Source organism: Salarias fasciatus, chromosome 9 (assembly GCF_902148845.1).
Source record: "Salarias fasciatus chromosome 9, fSalaFa1.1, whole genome shotgun sequence".
Classification (NCBI taxonomy): domain Eukaryota; kingdom Metazoa; phylum Chordata; class Actinopteri; order Blenniiformes; family Blenniidae; genus Salarias; species Salarias fasciatus.
Window position 1 is genome coordinate 4,158,044 of NC_043753.1, and position 22,017 is coordinate 4,180,060.

Sequence of the window (22,017 nt, forward strand, 5' to 3'; positions counted from 1 at the left end):
TTTATCCTAATTTAGGTCTTTCATTCTGTTCTTTATCGTTTTTTTTATGCTTTTAGCATAACAAAACTTGCCAAACAAAATTAAAAGAGCAACACGAGCACAGCGTCTTGCCTGTAGCTGGTGTAAACAGACGTTACCGCATACCGCCCACATTGACCACAATGCATTGCGAGATATCACGTGTCCTTTCGAGCCCGATTGTCTGCGCGGGGGTGGGGTGAGAGAAGAGTGGTGGGGAGGAGTTCAACTTTTGTGACGTACTTAGGTTTGAAGAGTTTCAAACGAGCTGTTTTCTACCCGAAGGGAGGGGCTGCTGTAGAGAGCAGCAGACTGAAAAATATTACTTAGACATGCGTGGAAGAAGGCAAATAACCTTTTGGGGGTGGTTTTTAAGGGAATTCAACTTTGGGGCATGCTAAAACCTTAAAAAATGGATTTTGCATGATATAGGTCCTTTAAAGTTTGAAGTGTTTTATAAATCAAGTTTGACTGATCAACGTCAACACAACAGTCACACACCTCCTCATGTCCACACACACTTCAGTAACCTGCTGCTGAGCTCAGTCCACTCTCTCACTGCAGGATCAGAGTCTCAGATCCAGGGACGGCTGGTATAAATGGGCTAACAGGGCTGCTAAGCCCTCCCAGCACAAAAAGACAGCTAATACAAAAAAGTCGAGAAACTTATTTTTTAAGTAACTTACAACAGATTGTTTTCAGTTTAGATAAAACCAAAGGTAGCAACAGCACCAATTAGTCTAAAGGAAAATATAGAATATCTCTAAATTGGCTGGTTTTTTACAGCCCCAGCAGATAAATTCATTTCGCTCTTGTATGTGATTGACAGGTGTCATGTCCCGCCCCCCGTGGTTTACTAAGTATTTTGGGCTAACTTCAGTTAGCGCACAGGCCACTGACTTTTGACCAATAGCGGCGATTTAACGCAGCAGTGCTGCTGTTTGTGCCAGAGTTGGGAAGGAGGGAGAAAAAGTTCAGCTATGGCGGCGTTAGCATGAACGAGGTGGACTATTTGCTTTGGATAATTCAATTATTTGGACCGATTGAATGCACTTGCCACACTGTATCGAGACGGACTTCTTCCAAAAATCACCATTCTTCAGCGACATGGTGATTAACCTGTCTGTCCCAGAAAGGCATCGATGTGAGCTTCTTTTCAAATAAGGTAGGCCCATGCTGACCTAAAGACTGTGACGCCTTGTTTTTGCTGAGGTTAGCTGCTGTACTGAAGGCGTGTTTGGCTACATGTCACCAAGCAGCTGTAATATTAAGACAGGTGTAGCAGGCTATCTGTGGGCAGTCGTTGAAGTTGGGTTGGAACATGTCTGTAGTGTGTAAATGTGTGCATGTGACAGAGAGAGAGAGACAGAGAGAGAGACAGAGAGAGAGAGAGTTGATGTAAAGCACGAAAAAAATATAGTGAACCTGTAATTGATGTAACTGTGTATCATAGGTGATGTTGCTTTTGCAACTCTGTTAACTATTTAATCTGTATTATGCAACCATTTGTTAGCCTGCAACTGCTCAGATCACAGCTGCTGACAAACATTTCTCCTTCTACAACAGTAACAGACAGTCAACTGACCCCAGAATGTCCAGACTGCAGAGTGGACTCTCCAGAAAACCACACAGCTGCTCAACTCCTGAATCCTGCAGCTGGTTCTCACTCAGTTCCAGAAGTTTCAGATGTTTCAGGAGGGAGGGGTTGGACTTCAGAGCTGAGGCCAGAGAAGAACAGCTGATCTCTGACAACCTGCATTTCTTCAACCTGAACAAAGAGAGAAAGAAGTGAGATTAGAGGACAAAGTTTGATGTTAAAGTCATTGAGTCATCAACACGCTGATCACAAACATGCTGCAGAGCTCAGTCCACACACACACACACACACACACACACACACACTCTTTTTTTTAGAAACTTGTTCAAGTGACAGAACTGACAGTTAGCGTAGCAGCTAGCGAGTCAGACTGAGTGAGCTGAAGGCCACTGTGACTGAGACGGAGGGATCACTATCAACCTGGACACATGATGTGGTGGAGCTCCAGAAGAAAGAGGAGAAACTTTCTGCTCAGGTTTGAGCTCTTGAGAATAAATGTGAAGATTTAGAGGGGAGATCTCCAGTGACGGGAATAACCGCCCTAAAACAAACAGTGTTGTCGGGGCTAAGCCTATACTTGAAACCCCTACGGCTTCTACCCAGAGTTTTCGGCCGACACGCTGGAATTTAAATGAGTGAATGAAGTGGCTGAGGCGATTGTTTACTTCATAGAAATATGTCAATTTATTTCCACTACTCACAAATTTTACCACAGGACACGAATCGCACAGTGATGGCGAGGCAGCAGCGACAGCGGTCAAAACCGTGTTTCCTCTCACGGGCAGCAACACCTGTCAGGCCACGATCACTTCCTATTGAACACATCTGGTGCTAATTGGCTCCTACACACCAGCCCCTAGTTGTTACTGGTGCATAAACATCTAACACAAATTATTAAAGGAGCCATAACATAAAACAACTTAAATCATAACACAAACCATCGTTGTTTACACTTCATGCAATAAACACAGCTTTGTCACAGGTCTTTCCATCACACTAGTTTTCGTTTGTAACTTGACAGAGCGCACCAGACCCTTTTTGTCAGGAAAAACCTGCAGCACCTTGCCAAGAGGCCAGGCACCACGTGGAACTGAGGCATCCATGATGACGACAACATCACCAGCAACAAGACTTCTCTTCCTCAGATTCCATTTTTGTCTTTCTTGTAACAATGGAAGATATTCTCTGACCCATCTCTTCCAAAACAGATCAGATATGTACTGCACTTGTCTCCAGCGACGCTTCACGTACATATCCGAAGGTTCAAAAAGTCCAGGGGGCAAAGCTGGCTTCCCCTTCAGGAGAAGCAGGTGATTTGGTGTGAGGGGTTCCAAATCATTTGGCTCATCAGAAAGTTTGGTCAAAGGACGATCATTAAGTATGGCCTCCACCTCACACATTACTGTGTTGAGTCCATCATCATCCAACACTTGCTGGCGTAAAACTGAACCCAAAGTACGCTTTACAATGCGTATCATGTGCTCCCAGATGCCACCATAATGGGATGCTGCTGGTGGATTAAAACTCCATTCTACTCCAAAGGGAGTCAGAGCACCTTGAATTTGCTTGTGGTTTAGCTCAGCAAGAACCTCCCTCAGCTCTCTTTCTGCACCAACGAAGTTAGTTCCTTTGTCTGATATAATGTGACAGACTTGACCCCTTCTACTGATGAATCGGCGGAGGGCATTTATGCATGTTTCAGTATTCATTGAGTTTGTCACCTCTAAATGAATGGCTCTGCTTGCCAAACAGGTAAATATTACACCATAACGCTTGCAGATAGCTCTACCCCGTCTAATTTCGATTGGCCCAAAGTAATCCATGCCAACGTTAGTGGAATTACTCTCTCCTTTGGAAGGTCTGCCATCTTTTGCTCCATCAGTTTTCCTTTGAAACGTCTGCAAAGGGTGCATTCAGATAAAACCTTCCTCACAGCAGAAGTAGCATTGCTTATCCAAAATTTCCTCCTCATCGCAGAGAGTGTATGATTTCGACCACTGTGACCCAAGAGCTGATGATAATGTTTTAAAATCAACTTTGATACGTGTTGGTCTTTAGAGAGAATGAGTGGATGTTTCTCCTCTGAAGGCATTGCTCCTTTGCTTAATCTCCCTCCAACTCTCAAAAGTCCATCCTCCAACATTGGGTCCAGTTTGTAAATGGAACTTTGCCTGTTAACTGTTCCTTTCCCTGATGACAAGCAGGAAATCTCGTTGCCAAATCTTTGCTGCTGACAATAGGGAATGATGGACAGCTCTGCCTCCAGCAGATCCTTTGGGGTCAATATGTTACTCCTCGGAGTGGTGGCTGTACTTGGTCCTGTCTTCCCATCTACCTTTCCATGCTGTCTCCCATGACTCAGTTCCAACAAAACTGCCTTTAACCTTAGAAACCACGCTACTGCCACCTTGAGTCTTTTCCAATCTGAGAAGTAGGTCAAGAGATAATCAGTGGCATTAAGTGGTGCTTTGGTAACCACATTAACCAAAGCAGTTTTTTTGACTTCTGGATCATCACAATCCACTGTGATGTCACACTCGTTGTTGGTTGGCCAGTCTTTCTCTGGCTGCCATAGAAAGCTTGGACCTTCAAACCAACTTGAACTCTGCAGAAAGTCAGAGACCCTGACTCCTCTGGATGCCATATCGGCAGGGTTTTCCTTGGAACCAACGTGCCTCCACTGGGAAGGACTCGAAACCTCTCGTACAGCTGAAACCCTGTTTGCTACAAACGTGAGGAAACGTTTGTCTTCATTCGCGATATACTTCAGCATTGAAGTACTGTCAGTCCAAAACACAGATTGGCTGAGTTCAAGTTCAAGCTCTGCCTTTAACATGACATCCACTCTGACAGCTAACACACCAGCTGTTAGTTCAAGTCATGGGATGGTTACAGACTTTAAAGGAGTTACTCTAGCTTTCCCCAATACGAAAGCAACATGAACATCATCTTTGTTATTAATCAGCCTGATATAAGTCACAGTACCATAACCATCCTTACTTGCATCAGCAAAATGATGAAGTTGGCTTTGTGCAATCTCTCCAATGCCCTTTGGCTTTAAACACCTGTCCGTCTTGACTGAAGTCAGTAAATCAATATCTTGTAACCACCTCTCCCATTGGTTTAAAGCTCGTGTCCGGAGTTTCCGTTCGTTTCCAACGTATGTATCCTTTTTCAACAGAGCTTAATTGTGTCAGTCTGGTTCGATACTACAATAGAATATTAGCATAAAGCAATATAAAAATTTATTTATGAGCCCCGCCTTCGTCTCATAGACCCCCATGTTATCCGAAAAAGCGCCAGTCAGCGTCAGCCAATAGAATGCGAGCTTCCGCATTCTCGTGCTGTCAGTCAACATGTGCGCGCAGCCAGAGAGCACGCGCACTCGCCCAGGCAGAGGAGAGTTAGCAACGCAGCAGCCGCCCCGCTTACCTCGGATATATCCATGGTCTGCTGAACATCCACTGTAAACAGTTAAACATGTAGGATGCTGTAGGACTCGGAGGCTCTCATTTTCACCCGACAGATAATTCGCGTGCATGATTAAAGGGGCGTGGCTTGGTCGCTCATGAAAGAAGAGGGAGGGGGAAAAACCTCTCTCTTTCAAAACTCCGGACACGAGCTTTAAGATGTCTGCTGGTATGACATCATCCCAGCCACAGTTTCTCCTGCAAAGTTCTTGTTGCAACATCTTGGCAGACAAAGTGACTGGTGCAACAATACCCAAGGGGTCATATACTAAGCTAGTCATAGACAGCATGCCACGTCGAGTTGGAGACTGATGTTTGACCTCCATTTTGAACTTAAAGGTGTCTGACTCAACACACCAAAGCAGACCCAGAGCTCTCTCGATAGGAAGATCATCTCTATCCAGATTGAGCTCCTTCAAATCTTTTGCTCTTTGGTTCTCTGGGATGGTTTGCAGGACAGCTCGACTGTTGCTGACCCACTTTCCCAAAACGAAACCACCTTTCTTGCAGAGATTTTGGAGATCTTGAACTACCTCTATGGCTTCATCTTCAGAGTCCACACTCATTAAACAATCATCAACATAAAAGTTTCTTTTCTCTGCATGGACAATCTTCTCAGGAAAATCATACTTGTTATCATCTGCGGTCTTTCTGAGTGCATAACTAGCGCAGCTTGGAGATGAAACAGCACCGAACTGTCATACGGTGCTCCTTAAGCTCTTTACCGAAGTCTCCATCTGGCCACCAGAGAAAACGAAGAACATCTCTGTCTTGCTCTGGTACTTTCACTTGAAAGAACATGGCCTGTATGTCTCCCATGAAGGCCACCGGCTGCTGTCTGAACCTAGTGAGAACACCGAACAGCGAGCTTGTAAGGTTTGGACCTTGCAGTAATTCATTATTCAATGACGTACCTTGACATGTGGCACCCCCATCAAACACAACTCTGATAGAACCTTTTCTGGGATGATAAACACTGTGGTTTGGAATGTACCACACCTTTCCACTAACTCCCTGCAACTGCTCCTGAGGTACTGGTTCAGCATATCCTTTGTCAATTGTTTCTTTGACATATGTTGAGTACTCCTTATGCAGTTGTGGACTTTTCAAAAACTTTCTCTTCAGTCCCAGCAATCTCTGTTTTGCCACTGCAAAATTATTTGGAAGTTGAACTTCAGGGTTTTTAAATGGTAACTTCAAGTAGTACCGCTCATTCTGCACCACTGCAGAGGTTTCCATAATCTCCATGAATCTGATGTCTTCTCTAGACATCTCTGTGTCAACTGATGACCTCTCATTGAAGTCATGTTTGTATTGATTGCTCAACAGGTGTTCGAGCGTCGTCACGGAAATCCTGTTGACAACAACCAAAGAATGTTTTGCTTTACTGCTTTCTCCATTATCACCTAAAGGACTATTAATGACCCAGCCCAACACTGTTCTTATAGCGTATGGGTCATCTCCACAGCTGTTGACAATCTCCCATGGTTCCAATTACTTGGGAGCATTGGTTCCTATCAACAAGTCAACATCAGCGTTTATGTTGTGGATATGTATCTTAGACATGTAAGACCATCTTTTTAAGTCAGCAGTGGTGGCGATGTTATCTGGAGAGGCTGGTATTTGCTTCTGTGTGAGGACTTCTGGCAAAGAATAGAAATTATTAGCTTTCAGGGCCGACACTTCCAGTCCGACCAAAGAATAGGACGGAACTAGCTTTTCCTGTCCCATGGTTTTTAGCAGAAAATGAGTTTTTGTTCCCGTTATCTTCAACCGTCGCATGAGATTTTCAGAACAAAAGGTTGCCATACTGCCAGGATCTAAAAAGGCGTAAGTCTTTATAATCTCATTTCCCTTTGCTGATTTAGCCTGTACTGGAATAATGGAAAATAAGCATCGCTCTTGACCAGCCCCTGTACGACCACACAGCTGAGGAGGAACCTGTAATTTTGTCTCTGATAAACCAGTTATTTGTTCACACTGTTTGCTTGGCTTTTCGATGTGAAGCAGAGTCGGATGCTGTTGTTCACAGACCTCACAGCACAAGCGTTTGGTACACTCACGGCTTAAGTGGCCAGAGCACAGACACCCAAAACACACTCCCTTTTCCTTTAAGAAGTGGATCTTTTCTCTGTGCTTCTTGTTCCTAAATTGATTACACTTCTCCAACAGATGAGCACGTGAACAGTAAAGACAACTCAAGACCTCCTTTTTCTTGACATTTGTAACCAGTTTCTCATCCACAGCTTCCACAGTAGCAGCAAAGGTACTTCCTTTCATTTTTATCCTTGACTGTGGTTTCATATTGAGATTCTTCACACCAACTGTGGGTTTTGATGCATATTCCAGATCTCCAAAGATCGGATCAGACAGAATTTTTACATGTCTTTCCAAAAAGGAAACCACATCCACAAAATGAGCCCTGTCATTTGTGGCCTCAAAAATATCAAGTGCTTTGCATCTCCACTGATCCCTGAGTTTGAATGGTAGCTTTGACACAAGCAGTTTCATGTTGGTCAGCATGTCCAGCTCTATCATGTAATCCAGCTCCTCCATCCTGTTACAGCAACCACGCAAGAACATGGCATAAGCTTGCATGGCTTTGCGATCTTCAGCTCTTATAGCTGGCCAGGCCAGAGCCTTCTCAATGTACGCTCTTGCAATCTTATATTCATTGCCAAAATGTTCTTGTAGCATAGCTTTCGCGACGATGTATCCACGCTCAGGAGCCATGTGCTGACAGCTTCGAACCAGCTCCTTAGGTAGTCCTGCTGTAAACTGTTCCAGATAGTACAAGCAGTCAGCTCTACTGGCTTTGTCCTCAACACCTTGTTCAAATGTTTTATGAAAGCTTGGTACTGGAGTGGATCACCTTCATACAAAGGAATGTCCCATGCAGGCAGGGACAGTAAACGCTGCTGTACAAAAGCGCTTGTGATCTCATTTTGTCTGTGCATGATGGTTACAATGTCTCCAGCAGGTATTTGATTGTTTTCTGTTGATAGAAACAGGAAGATGAGGCGTTTAAATGGACCTTGGAGATCTGATTTAAGAGCCAGCTGCCTACAAAATGACTTTAAACACTGAAACAGTTTTACTGCGGTGTTGATGTAATGTTTGATATATGAATGGCAGTGGGACGAATATTTAAATCTTCTAACAAGTTAATAACATGTTCAGGTTGGACTGATCTGCTGAATGTACATCCTGTAATTTCTGTCTACATTCAGTCTGTGTTGCAGGAGCTCCTGCTGTGTTTGGAGCATGAAAGTTAGTTGGTTCTTGGCTCCTAGTGGAGTCTGCTCTGGTATCCTGTTGTTTGGGGACGGGGTTGTGGTCGCTGAGGGGGGATCTGGGTATTCTTGCTGCTGATCAACTCTTTAGTCAGTGTTTTTTCTCTCTTCATTTTTTTCATTCAAACATTTGGTTGAAGTTCACGTTCTAATATAAGTTAAATCCTGATTTATAAATCACCTCTATTTACAGAAACTGAAATAATTTCTGATCAGGACGGCAGGTATTTGATTCTTTCAGGGACTATATTCCCTCTTCCAGTTTTACTTGTCAGTGTTTATGCACCAAATTTTGATGATCCTCGTTTTATGAACGAATTTTTTGAAAACTGACCATCTCTAAATGAAACATTATTTTTGGCGGGGACATGAACTGTGCTCTGAATTCTCAACTGGATTGTTCCAAACCTGGATTAATCCAGTCCCAAATGGCTGAAGCTCTCTGCAGTTCTATGTCTAATAATGGCTACATCGACCCCTGGAGGTTTTGTAACTCTCCAGCCATCCATCCATTTTCCACCGCTTATCCAGGACCGGGTCCAGGGGCAGCAGTCCAAGCAGAGATGCCCAGACTTTCCTGTCCCCAGACTCTTCCTCCAGCTCTTCCGGGAGGATCCCAAGGCGTTCCCAGGCCAGCCGAGAGACATAGTCTCTCCAGCGTGTCCTGGGTCTTCTCTGGGGTCTCCTCCCCGTGGGATATGCTCGGAACACCTCCCAAGGGAGGCGTCCAGGAGGCATCCTGAAGAGCCACCTCAGCTGGTCCCTCTCAATGCGGAGGAGTAGCGGCTCTACTCCAAGCTCCTCCCTGGTGACTGAGCTCCTCACCCTATCTCTAAGGGAGCGCACAGCCACCCTACGGAGGAAGCTCATTTCAGCTGCTTTTATCTGGGATCTTGTCCTTTCGGTCATGACCCAAAGCTCATGACAACAGGTGAGGGTGGGAACGAAGATTGACCAGTAAATCGAGAGAGAAGAGCCTTTCAGCTCAGCTCCCTCTTCACCACAACGGACCGATACAACGACTGCATCACTGCAGCCGCTGCACCGATCCGCCTGTCAATCTCACGCTCCATCCGTCCCCCACTCGTGAACGACCGCATGAGTGGGGTCGTTCCCAAGATACTTAAACTCCTCCACTTGGGCCAGAGTCTCTCCACCGACCTGGAGGTGTTTCAACCTGTGTTTACTGATCCCACCTTCACCTCATGGCTCAATAAAGGACTGAAATGTTTTAGGGATCTTTATAAAGACGGGATTTTCTCTTCTTTTGCTGATTTGGCCACTGAGTTCAACCTCCCATCTCTTTAGGTTTCTCCAGGTGAGAAACTGGGTAAAAGTCTGATTTCCTCATTTTCCAAAACTCTCACCTGAGCAGATGAGGAGGAATCTCCACAATTCAATTCCCTGCAAAGATCTTTCATTTAAACATGTATAGAATCATTCAGTCATATTGTGTGCACTGCATTGACAGAGCCCAAAGCACTTTACACTGCATTAACACATTCACCCATTCACACACCAGTGGAGGCGGCTGCCATGCAGGGCGCTCAGGCCACCCACTGGGGGCACTTTGGGGTTCAGTGTCTTTAGAGGTATATGAAATCCGTTTTATTTTTTTCCCAATTCCGTTTTATTTTTTCCCAAATTCCGTTTTTTCCGTTTTAATATTTCTGAATTCGGTATTTTGCGTTTTATGCTCATTTTTACCATAAAAAAGGTGTCTGGTAAGTGGAAATGAATAAATGTCCACAATTTAATAGGATTTAACAGCCCATTTAATGCTTAAAGTGCTGCAACAAAAAATACTTTTCAATTGAATTTTCAAGAGAAATAATAAATTACAATGTAAATAATAAACACTCCACCTCAGAGTTTTTCTGTTACAAAAAAATAAAGTGCTTTTAAGCTTCATTATAAATGAAAAATAATGCATCAGATACTAACAATGCAGCAACTTGAACTTCCTTAACAAACCAGAAGAATTTTTAATCAAAACCTGAACTGTGGGATAAACTGAAACAATAAAACGTGTGTCACATCACAAGTCAAGTGTTTGTTTCCCTGTAACAGCATAGTAACTGACTACTAGTACTTAGTTACTACTCCTTATTAGCTCCTGTCTATCCGTTTAACTTGCTTTCCATTCATTCCATCTATCAGAGACATCTCCATTGAAGTACATGATGGTCAGCCTTGTGGTGTTGAGCTCGGTGAGTGCCTCTCGCTTGTCTGTAAGGAGACTCTTGTACTTGCTGAAGCTCCTCTCACAGTCAACTGAGCTGACAGGAAAGCAGATGTAAGGCACTGCCACTTCTGCAACCTTTGGGAATCTCACACTCATGCCCTTCCAGTAATCAGCAAGCGTGACATCAGCTTCCAGGCGCTCTGTGCGGTGGTGGTAGGCAATCCATTGCTCAGTGAGCTCAGGTGATGGCTCTGCCATGGCTCTGAGTGCAGTATAGGCTTGAATCTGCTTCCCCATGGATGGTGCCTGCCTTGGATCAAACACTCTAATGAGCTGGAAGACCTCTCTGGCTGGGTGAGTGTCCCAGTGCTTGGAGAACTTTGTGAAGGCCAAGTGGAAGGCATCATGGAGATTGTCAAGAACCTGCTTCCTCTCTTGAACACCTGCCTTCCTCAGCAGCTCATCTGTCTTGGCACCAAACCCGCATGTTTTTGCGGTTCCATTCACTAGGTAAGAGCCCAGGTCCTCCATGATGTTGTATGCAGACACTGCTGTGGGTTGGTGGGTTCCTTCCAGGATGGTCACAGCTGTCATCAGTTTGGAGCAGCCCTCTGAGATGAAGGTTAGCTTCACAGTGAGGGTCTTCAACTTTTCCTCTGTTTCCAGCAGGCTGATGATGTTTGTGACTGCTTGGGAGGATGAATTTTCTGCCAACAAAAACTCTTTGCACAGATGAACATGATCTGCGTGGTACTGCACTGCCTCAAACCAGCTGTTCCATCTGGTGCCCACTGATTCAGGAGGAGCCTTGGTGTGCACAAACTCCTTGTTGACGAGAAAGCTCACCCATCTTCTCTTTCTAGCAGGCTTCTTGAAGCAGGCTTCAGAAGACAGATCTCATCGCTGACACAAGTGATGCAGCGTCAGAGAAGTAGTTGTAGTGCTGCCAAGTCTCACCCACCAGGTTGATAATATGGCAGAGGCAGGTTACATGGACACTGTTGGGCATCACTCCCTGGAGAATCTCCCTGTGCACACGCGCGCGCGCGCACACACACACACACAGTTATTATACATTATTTTATTTGTTTACACAATCAATTGTTAAAAGTGGCCTTTAACTACTTTCAGTAAATATAACAAATACAATAATATACTTTATGATTTGATTATTATGCCTTCAGACAGTAGGAAGCATTATCTGTGACCACTGCCCAGACATCATTCAGGTCCAGATTATTGCTGTGCAGAGTGTATGACGGCTTGGGAAACTGTTGAGTGGTTGCATCGCTCCATGAAAATCACATCCACCAGATAGTACTGGTTTTCAGCACCTGCAATGAAAGATAACAAAGGCAAAACATAATTATATTTAAGACAAATAATAGTGTGACAAAATAAAAACGTCACTCACATTTCAAGTGAAACAATAGATAGATACTACTAATATGACAATGTCAGTAGCAGCGCCATAGCACCAAATTCTGGGCCCTGTACACTCCTTTTATTTTATTTTTTTTTAATAAATATACCCTTTTTGTTGCTTTTTCTTTTTTCTCACGTACCTCGGGCACTGTCATGAATAAGGGCCCCGACACAGAGTGTACAGGGCCCAGAATATGGTGCTACGGCCCTGTTTACAGTAATCAAAATAGTGGAAGTGATTAGCCTTTTAGTTGTATCTATTGTGATCACTGATCATCGTTATCACACTTTGCATGTGAACAATGCGCACTGCAGCATGTAAAAGAATGTAGGCTGTTTAAACGTTATGTTAATAGGCTGTTAAGTAGCTCTCAAGCTCTCACCAATGACGATGTTCAGAACGCTGCAGTCCCGAGTATCAGTTGTCTCGTCGACAACCAGCGCCAACTTCTTCCCACGTGGTTTCTCCAAAACAGCATTCATATGTTGGTCAAACACCCGGGGCAGATGCGTTTGACAAAGGGTTGTTTCGTTCTCGGGCAGCACTCCCCCTGCCTGCAGTGTTTCACTAAACGGCCGTAGCTTCTTTAGCTTGTGCAAAGGGATGTCAGATTCGGCGCAAACAGCCACAAAGTCTTGAACAAACTCTCGCCTTGTGTCTGCTGAAGAGGTACCTGCAGTTATGGTAGTTTGCAGAGCCGGTGTGCTTTTCCTTTTCCTTGTTCCTCACATGGATTCTGGAGGCTATGTGATCGTCGCATGTATCTTTGCGAGTCCAGTCCACGGTGCGTTGACAGCATTTACAAAAAAGCTTCTCCCCTGAAGCATAAAAGTCTGTGTATTGCTCTGCTCTGTATTTAGCATTTAGCATCGAGTTTCGTAACTTTTTTGATTGTTTGAGAGGGGAGGGTGCAGCTCGCTTGGACATCGTGTTGTTGTTGTGAGCGTTAGCATGTTAGCAGCATTGAGGAAGTGACGTACACGTTGCAGCAGCTCGGGCGGTCCCTCTGGAATGTTTGCTTTGCACTATAAGGTTCCATTTTCTCCCGAAAACTGAATTTCAGGCCACATTAGGGCCAATTCCGCAATATTCCGCGTTTTATTCCAATTCTGATTTTAATTGGTCATTTCCGCGATTCCGTGAACACGGATTTCATATGGCTCTAAGTGTCTTGCCCAAGGACACTTCGACATGTAGACAGGGGGAAACAGGAATCAAACTAACGACCTCCCGATTGCAAGACGACTGCTCTCCCCACTGAACCACAGCTGCCCTTCAATGACCATATGATGGTTATTGAACTACCAGAACAAAGGAGGCTGGCAGTGTGAGATGGGTTTGGTCTTTGAGGAACGATGGTGGGAATCTGCTCTGAGTGTTTTTCATCAGACTTCCACTCTTGTTCACTCTTATGAATTTTTGCCCGTCAATCTTTAACATCATGTCTCAGATACTTTCAGAACAACTGACATTTCTCCTCATATGGCTGTCTTTGGGTTTCCTGAAGAACATTCTCACTTCTCATCTGAGCAGTTTGAGGTTTTGGCGTTCACTTCGCTGATAGCGAGACGCCATCTCCTCCTTTATTGGAAATCCCAAAATGCTCCATCCAATACACTTTGGACCAATGAGGTGATGTTTTTTAAAAAGTAGAAAAAATGAGATTCTCCAGGCAGAGCGAGCTGAACAAATGTAACAAGAAATGTCAACTATTCATTGACTTTATGCTAATATTTCGGCTGAATTCCCCCACACTCCTGCAATTATTCATTATTGTATGTTATTTTACCGAGTTTGTTATGAGGGCCATGTTTGACACTTTGTTTTGCACATTTTTTGTTTGTGTTTTATTCATCTTGAATTTGCTCGATATAAAAAACTTGAAAAAAGGATGTGTACAGATGTGATTTCTTGTAAGTGCCAGAATGTTTCTGTGAATTTACTAATTAAAATAGATGAAACAAAATTATTGTGACTGATTTGATCAGTGTCAACACAACTTTCACACAACACAAACTCAAACATGGAATCTGACCACAGAGCCTCCAGACTGCAGAGTGGACTCTCCAGAAAACCACACAGCTGCTCAACTCCTGAATCCTGCAGTTTGTTCCAACTCAGGTCCAGATATTTCAGATGTTTCAGGAGGGAGGGGTTGGACTTCAGAGCTGAGATCAGAGAAGAACAGCTGATCTCTGACAAACTGCAGTTGCTCAACCTGAATAAAGAGAGAAAGAAGTGAGAATAGAGGACAAAGTCTGATGTTGAAGTCATTGAGAGCTGAAGAAGGTTCAGACTGGAAGAGTTTAGAAATGTAAAGTCCAAACAGCTGAAGCCACCAGGAGGAGAAGAGCTCTCATCAACATGCTGATCACTAACATGCTGCAGAGCTCAGTCCACTCTCTGTCCCTCCAACATCTGGAATCCTCCTAAACTCCTCTCAGTCATTTGACTCCAACAGATTCTAACTTCAGACAGTGAACTGACCTCAGAGTCTCCAGGTTACAGTTTGGACTCTCCAGTCCAGAACACAGAATCTTCACTGATGAATCCTGCAGCTCGTTGTAACTCAGGTCCAGATGTTTCAGATGGGAGGGGTCAGACTTCAGAGCTGAGGAGATCACTTCACAGTGAGAATCAGAGAGTCCACAGTCATGAAGTCTGTAATGAGACACAGAGAGGACAGGACGTTATGAGAGAGGACACTTTGTTGGACTGTTTGACATCAGAGCTTCAGATCTTCTTCTCTGGTTTGACTTTGGCTTCATGTGGACATGAAGGAGAGAACATGGAGTTCTGGAGTCACGGAGCAGTGAAGACTGACGGGCCGCAGGTGGAGCAGAGGTTAGTGCCTCAGAGCAGGAAGGTTGTGGGTTTGACTCCAATACTGTGTGTGTGTGTGTGTGTGTGTGTGTGTGTGTGTGTGTGTGTGTGTGTGTGTGTGTTCAATATTCTGACTGAACTGATCTCTGTTCACAGCGTTCTGAGTTTCTTTCTCTGGTTTAAAAATGTTCAAATCAAAAGTCTTCAATCAAAATGATCATCTGTGGTCATTTTCTGGATTCTTGTAATAATCAGACCTCATGAAGAGATATAAACCGTCACTGAGCTCTGATCTTCATCAAGTATGATCAGTGCATCCAGAGCCTGACACACAGTGCTGAGCCACGTTTCTTCAGGACAGATCATTGACAGGACTTGACAGGAACATTTTCAGCTCCTTGCTGACTTGAACTTGGCAGAAGTGAGGTTTAGAGCCAATGCTTTGGTCGATTATCACCCCGAAAAATTTAATTTCCTTCACCCTCTCCACTTCTACATCCTCTATTATAACTCGAATGTCCTTGTTCCCTTTACAGGAACCAAACAAAATGAAATGTTTGATCCAAATTTAATGACAGTTTATTTGTATCAAGCCATTTTTTCAACTGATCTAATTCTGACATTTCCTTTGTGAGTTGTTCCAGGTTCTCCTCTGTTCAAAATATATTTGTATCATCAGCAAATAAATCAAAATAAAGTGTTGTGGAGATCTTGAAGATGTCATTTATATATATTAGAACCTGGTGATCCATAAATGCAGCTCACTGTCACTTTCTTTTCTTTTCCAACTAGATTTCAACTGTAATGCATTCACACACTTCCTTGCTGTTGTGATTTTTCGCACCACTTTATGCATTAGTTTTAGTTTTGTGTCCACATAAATGGCTTCTCCTCCACCAGGCTTCCCCTCTCTGTTCAAGTAGTTGTTCAGTAGTTAATTCTGGTTCATTCATTTCTTTGACAGATGTGAGGACGAGATTTGACAACTGTATTTTTACATTTTGTTCAGGGGATATAAAGTGTTTGTGGTATCTTTGGCAATATATACAATAGAGCCAATATCTTTCAAAAACATCGTTATCAAAGCCATGAAACAAAATCAGTCTGCAAACACGATCCAAACCCAGAATTCATTTTCAATGTATAAATAACCAAAAGAGGGTCTTCTCCTTTGAACATTAATAACATTTGGTGAAACAAAAAGAGGTACAAGTAATTAATTCATAAATAATGCTGACAAATGTGAATTCATGAATGGAATGAATGTCCTGAGTATTAACAAATCCACACATGGACAGTTAAATAATCATGAAGAAGAATTCAGGTGACTTTCTGAGTGATTGTTGGAAAACTGTGCAGCTTTGTGCTTCATTTAATAAAGCACGGTCTCTTCAGTCAGCTCCATTTGACTGACCTCTGCTGACCTCTGGTTTACCTGGGAATGCCGAGGTAAACCAGGGAAATCTGACCAATCACAGAAGACTTTGCAGGCCACCCAGCTGAAGAAAGTTAGCGCCCGACGAGGGTGTCGGGGTCGCAGACTTTCTTCTGCCAGAAGCTCCTGTGTGAACAAAATAATGTCATTTTGTTCGAGGACACCCCGAGCTGCTGAACTCTGCTCGGCTTCACGTGGATTATGAATGAACCAGAAGACACACAAAAGCCTGCTTGGCCTTTGGAAATGCTCCTCCGGACAAAGAAGACTGCTGCTCTTCTGTTTTATGGTCAGATGAAAGAAAAACTGGATCGTTTGGCCACAATGAGTTATCTTTCATTTGGTGGAAAAACGGAGAAACTTTCAACCCAAAGAACACCTTCCTCACTGATAAACATGGTGGAGGGAACTGAATGCTCTGGGGGGTTCAGCCAGTGGACCAGGGAACCTGATCACAGTGAACTGCACCATGAAAAAAGAGCAACACATCAAGATTCTGAACAACAACATCAGACAGTCTGCAGAGGAACCTGGCCATGGGCTCCAGTGGACATTTCAACACAAAAACAACCCAAAAATCTCAGTAAAAAGTGGTGAATAAATGGTGAGAGGACCAAAACATGAAGGTTTTGCAGCGGCCCACCAGAGTCCTGACTGGAATCTAACTGAGATTCTGTGAAGAAGCTGAAGATCAGAGTGATGGAAAGACCCTCCAAACAGAAAGAGTTGGAGCTCACTGCTGAAAATGAATGGAGGAAAAAACCCAGTGGAGACATGCAACAAGCTGCTCAGCAATTCCAGGAAGAGTTTGATTGCTTGAACAGCTAAGAAAAGTTTTTATATTGATTATTGAGAAGGGGATGGATAATTTTGGACATGCCACTTTTTGTTCAAATCCAAGTTAAAGCTGAGAAATATTTTTCCCACAACAGAGCATCTTGTACATCATCTTATTAACTTCTGGAAGAAGCCTGAGTCATTTCTAGTCAGGAAAAAAAGACACTTGCTGGTTGAATAAAAGTAACTTTCAGCCTAAATTTGCCTGCAGTATGAACAATGTTGGGGTTACATGTATCTTCATCCACAGGACATCATGAAAACTAAAAACACTGCAGTACATACACCAGGCCTTTAGGTGGCGCTGTAACTCTACCACAGAAACACACTAAGAAGACATGGCAGCACGTTCAGCTTGTCTTCTGGTCTTATTAAACCAAACAGCATCAGGAGCTTCTGCAGCACGATCAACTTCTCTGGTTGAACAAGCTGATCGACATATTTTGTTCTCCAGGACGATCAGACAGGCCTGAATATGGAGCCCTGATTGAGGAACATCTCCACAGAGGAACTACAGGAACTACTTTCTACAAACATCACTGAGACATTGATCATGAGGACATGTGGACTCACTCAGCCTTCCTGCAGTTCCTCACAGCTGGCATCAGTCTCCGTCGTCCCTCCTCTGATGTCTTGTACTTCTTCAGGTGAAACTCCTCCAGGACCTGGTCTGACATCTGCAGCATGTAGGCCAGAGCTGAGCAGTGGATCTCAGAGAGTCTCTCTGATCTGTTCTCTGACTTCAGGAACGTCTGGATGTCCTGATGGACTGAGAGGTCCTTCATCTCCATCAGACAGTGGAAGATGTTGATGCTTCTGTCAGGAGACATTTCATCACTGTTGATCTCCTTCAGGTTCTGGATGACTCTCTGGATGGTTTCTGGACTGATCTCTGTCCGACCCAGCAGACCTTCTAAGAGTCTCTGGTTGGATTTCAGAGAGAGGCCATGAAGGAAGCGGACAAACAGGTCCAGGTGGCCGTTCTGACTTCTGAGGGATTTCTGCAGGACTTTCTTCAGGAACTCATCCTGAGAAGACAGAGCATCATCACCACCATCATCCTTTCTTAATAACTTCAACACTTTATCATGAAAAGTCTTTTTCTGTCTCAGGAAGGTCTTCAGTTCGTCTGTCTTCCTGTTGGTGAAACAGTGGAACATGAAGACTGCAGCCAGAAACTCCTGAACAGTCAGATGGACGAAGCTGTAGACGGCTTTCTGGAAGATCACAGACTCTCTTTTGAAGATCTGAGAACAAACTCCAGAGAACAGCGAGGCCTCAGTCACATCCAGACCACACTGCTCCAGGTCTTCTTGGTAGAACAGGATGTTTCCTTTCTCCAGATGTTCCAAGGCCATCCTGCCCAGCTTCAGAAGAAGCTCCCTGTCAGCCTCCGTCAGCTCCTGTGGACCCGTCTCAGGTCCTTCATGGTACTTGAGCTTCTTCCTGTGTGTCTGAACCAGCACAAAGTGGGAGTACATGTCAGTCAGGGTCTGGGGCAGCTCTCCTCTCTGCTCGCTGCTCAACATGTGCTCCAGAACTGTAGCAGTGATCCAGCAGAAGACTGGGATTCCACACATGATGTGGAGGCTCCTGGAGGTCTGGATGTGGGAGATGATTCTGCTGCTCAGCTCCTCATCACTCAGCCTCCTCCTGAAGTACTCCTCCTTCTGGGCGTCAGTGAAGCCTCGCACTTCTGTCAGTCTGTCCACACATGATGGAGGGATCTGATTGGCCGCTGCAGGTCTGGAAGTGATCCAGACCCGAGCCGAGGGCAGCAGATCCCCCCGGATGAGGTTAGTGAGCAGCAGGGTGACTGAAGACTGCTGGGAGACGTCAACCAGCCGCCGTTTGCTGCTGAAGTCCAGAGAAAGTCTGCTTTCATCCAGACCGTCAAAGATGAACAGCAGCTTGCAGACAGCCAGCTCCTCTGCCGTCAGCTTCTGGAGCGCCGGATGGAAAACATGGAGCAGCGTGAGAAGACTGTACGGCCGCTCTCTGATCAGGTTCAGCTCCCTGAAGGAGAGAACAACCAGCACACTGACATCCTGGTTCTCCAGGCCCTCGGCCCAGTCCAGAGTGAACTTGTGCACCGAGAAGGTTTTTCCGCTGCCGGCCACGCCGCTGGTCACAACCACTCGGATGTGTCTGAGCTGCTGGGCCGAGGCTTTGAAGATGTCCTGAACCCTGATGGCAGTGTGATGGAGGCTCTCCTTCCTGGAAGCTGTCTCCAGCTGCTTCAGCTCAGGTTCCCTCTGAAGCTCCTCACTGAGTCCCTCTGTGATGTGGAGCTCAGTGTAGATCCTGTTGAGGAGGCTTCCTCCTCCTGCTTCATCACTTCCTTCAGTCACACGTTCACATCTCCTCCTCAGACTCTTCTTATGTTCTTCTAGAAGCTGCTGCAGTCCTGATGAAGAACCCTGGTCCTGCTGCTCCTCACAGACATCACTGCTCTTCTTCTCTCTGTGGACACCAAGAAACATTTACTCTGAGCAACACGACACACAGCAGAGACACAAAGATCCAGCTTCAACTCTCACACTGATTCAGAATAAAGAACTGAATCTGAACGTCAGCAAAACATCTCTCACTCTGGTTTGGAGGAAACAACAGGAAACAAAGAGTTTCTTACTTTGTGTCTGAAGGTCCAGGTTCAACACTGAAGGTTGGTGGAAGATATTTGGACCAGTCACTCTTCAGAGACAACCTGCTGGATCCTGAAGACTCTGCTGTGGGTCTGCACACACACACACATACACATGGTAAGTAATGACCATTAAAGAACAATTTTCTCAAATTAACAATTTTATAAAAGCAATTAATTACCTGTGGTAATCCATACTTTTAGTAATACTAATACCCAAATGTAAATCCCAACACATAAAGGCTTCTAAACTGTGAAAAGTTCTGACATTCTTGTCATGTATATCTGTGAATAAATGATGATTTTGCTGTCAAATTCCTTCTCTGTGGTGTTTCCTTGTTTTACAGAAGGAAACTACTGTTGAGATGATGTTTAGAAGTGTCTTGAGATAAAAAAATATGACCAACAGAGTCACTGTTTAACTTGAAATGTGTTTTTCAGAAAAACTTGTTTTCTCCATGTTTTGCTCAGAGAGATGTGTTTTTGGTGAAACCACCCGATGTTGTACTGATGATTACTAAAGAACACGAAAAGGTACAAACCAGCTTTTTTCCAAATGAAAGAAGAGAGTTTACTCTTTCATTTGATAGTTTCAGTGTTTACACAATCCTGGAACTCAAATATTCTGATTCTTGAAACATGAGTCAAAATTGAGGGTTTGGCTGATCTGAAACCAGCTGGCAGCGAAGGACTTACAATGAAACAATGAAGATGAAAGTGATGCCCGTTTTCTGTTGTTACATTCAACACAAATTCTTCTCCAATTGAATTTTTTTCTCATTTTTCAGTGAATCCCATCGAGAAATCAGACACCAAAACAGAAGACAGCTAAACCAATATCATCTTGACCATCCAGACATTACAACATTGAGAGACCTGAAGATTTCCTCTCTTTTATATCTCTCTATTAACTCTGTTGCGTCTTCATGTCTTCCTCACCAGAAACATCATGAAGGCCCTGAGGAGGTCAAAGGTCAACAGTGCAGCTGGTGGTGACATCATCAGTGGACTGGTTCTCAGACTCTGTGCCGACCAGCTCGGGGGGGTTTTCCAGAACCTGTTCCAGGCCTCCATCTCCACTGGAATTGTCCCCAAGTGGTGGAAACTCTCCACCATCATCCCAGTTCCCAAGGTGAGCCCTCCCATGACCTTGAATGACCTCCAGCCCATTGCATTAACCTCCCAGGTGATGAAAGCCATGGAGAGGCTCGTCTAACAACACATTCTCTCCATGACCGACTGGCAGCCAGACCCGCTCCAGTTTGCTGATCAAAGACACAAAGGTGATGATGATGCCAAAGCCTTCATCATCCACACCATCCAGAAACACCTGGAGCTTCCTGACACACCTGCCAGGCTCCTGGTTGCTGACTTCTCCTCTGCCTCCAACACTCTGCAGCCCCACATCCTTGCAGAAAGACTTCACCTGAACTCCAACATGTGCAGCCAGCTCACACTCTGGATCCTGGACTTTCTCACTAACAGAACCCAGCAGGTCCAGATTAACGATAACCTCTCTGACGTCCTCACCACCTCCACAGGCTCCACCCAGGGTTGCCTCCTTCCTGCTCTTCATTCAGACCAATGAGTGCAGATCCACACAACCCAGTTGTCTCCTGGTGAAGTTTGCAGAGGACACAGTTCTCCGGTCCTCCTCCGGTCCCACTTTGCCTTCACTCTCCATCACAACAACCAACGTATCGTTTTATTGTAACATCTAATGGTAAGTCCATGATTACTGATTATTTGGTGTTGAGATCCAGATCCTGACTCCCTCTGGTTTTCTCTGTGATGTTTATTAATCTGTCAAATAACCAACAACTCAGTGTCCTTCAGTCCTAAGATTCTGAATTGCTTTGTTTTGTTGTATTTCTTTCATTTAGAAAACTCCACTGTGTTCCAGACTGTCTGTGGAGCATCTTTTCACAGCTGCTCCTTGGATCTGATCTACTCTGGTCGACTCTTTCCTCTGTGGCTCTTGAGCTCAGTGTTTGTTCTTGTGTTGCCGTGATCAGAGCCTCCATGTTGACTGTCAGTCCAATATTTTAGACATTCATAGATCTTCTTGATATCATCCACTTCGTCCAATGAGTGAAGCTCACTTTGAGCCAACAGAAACACTGAGAGCTGCATCTCTTCTTGTGTTTGGTGTCTTTGTGGATTCTGTACCTGGACTCTGCAGGAGCTGCTGGCGTCTCGTCCCTGTCCACAGACTCTGCTCTGTCCTCCTCTTCACCCACATCACTCATCTTCAGTCAGGCTGAGAGAGAAACCAGCAACAAGAACAAA

The 22,017-nt window shown here is 44.5% G+C and overlaps 1 long non-coding RNA gene across 2 annotated transcripts in view; it reads right to left on the reverse strand.

The window, feature by feature from the left end:
• The window catches only part of LOC115393996 (uncharacterized), a 39,645-nt gene that overhangs the window by 712 nt on the left and 16,916 nt on the right, over positions 1 to 22,017 (reverse strand). Inside the window, exons 2-3 of one of the 2 annotated variants that reach the window (XR_003931992.1) lie at positions 14,025 to 14,207; positions 1,738 to 1,786 (exon numbers count right to left, since the gene is read on the reverse strand). This is a non-coding gene — a long non-coding RNA (uncharacterized LOC115393996). Of the gene's footprint in view, positions 1 to 1,737; positions 1,787 to 14,024; positions 14,208 to 22,017 lie in introns of those variants that run through there. The other variant, XR_003931993.1, reaches the window with a different exon arrangement.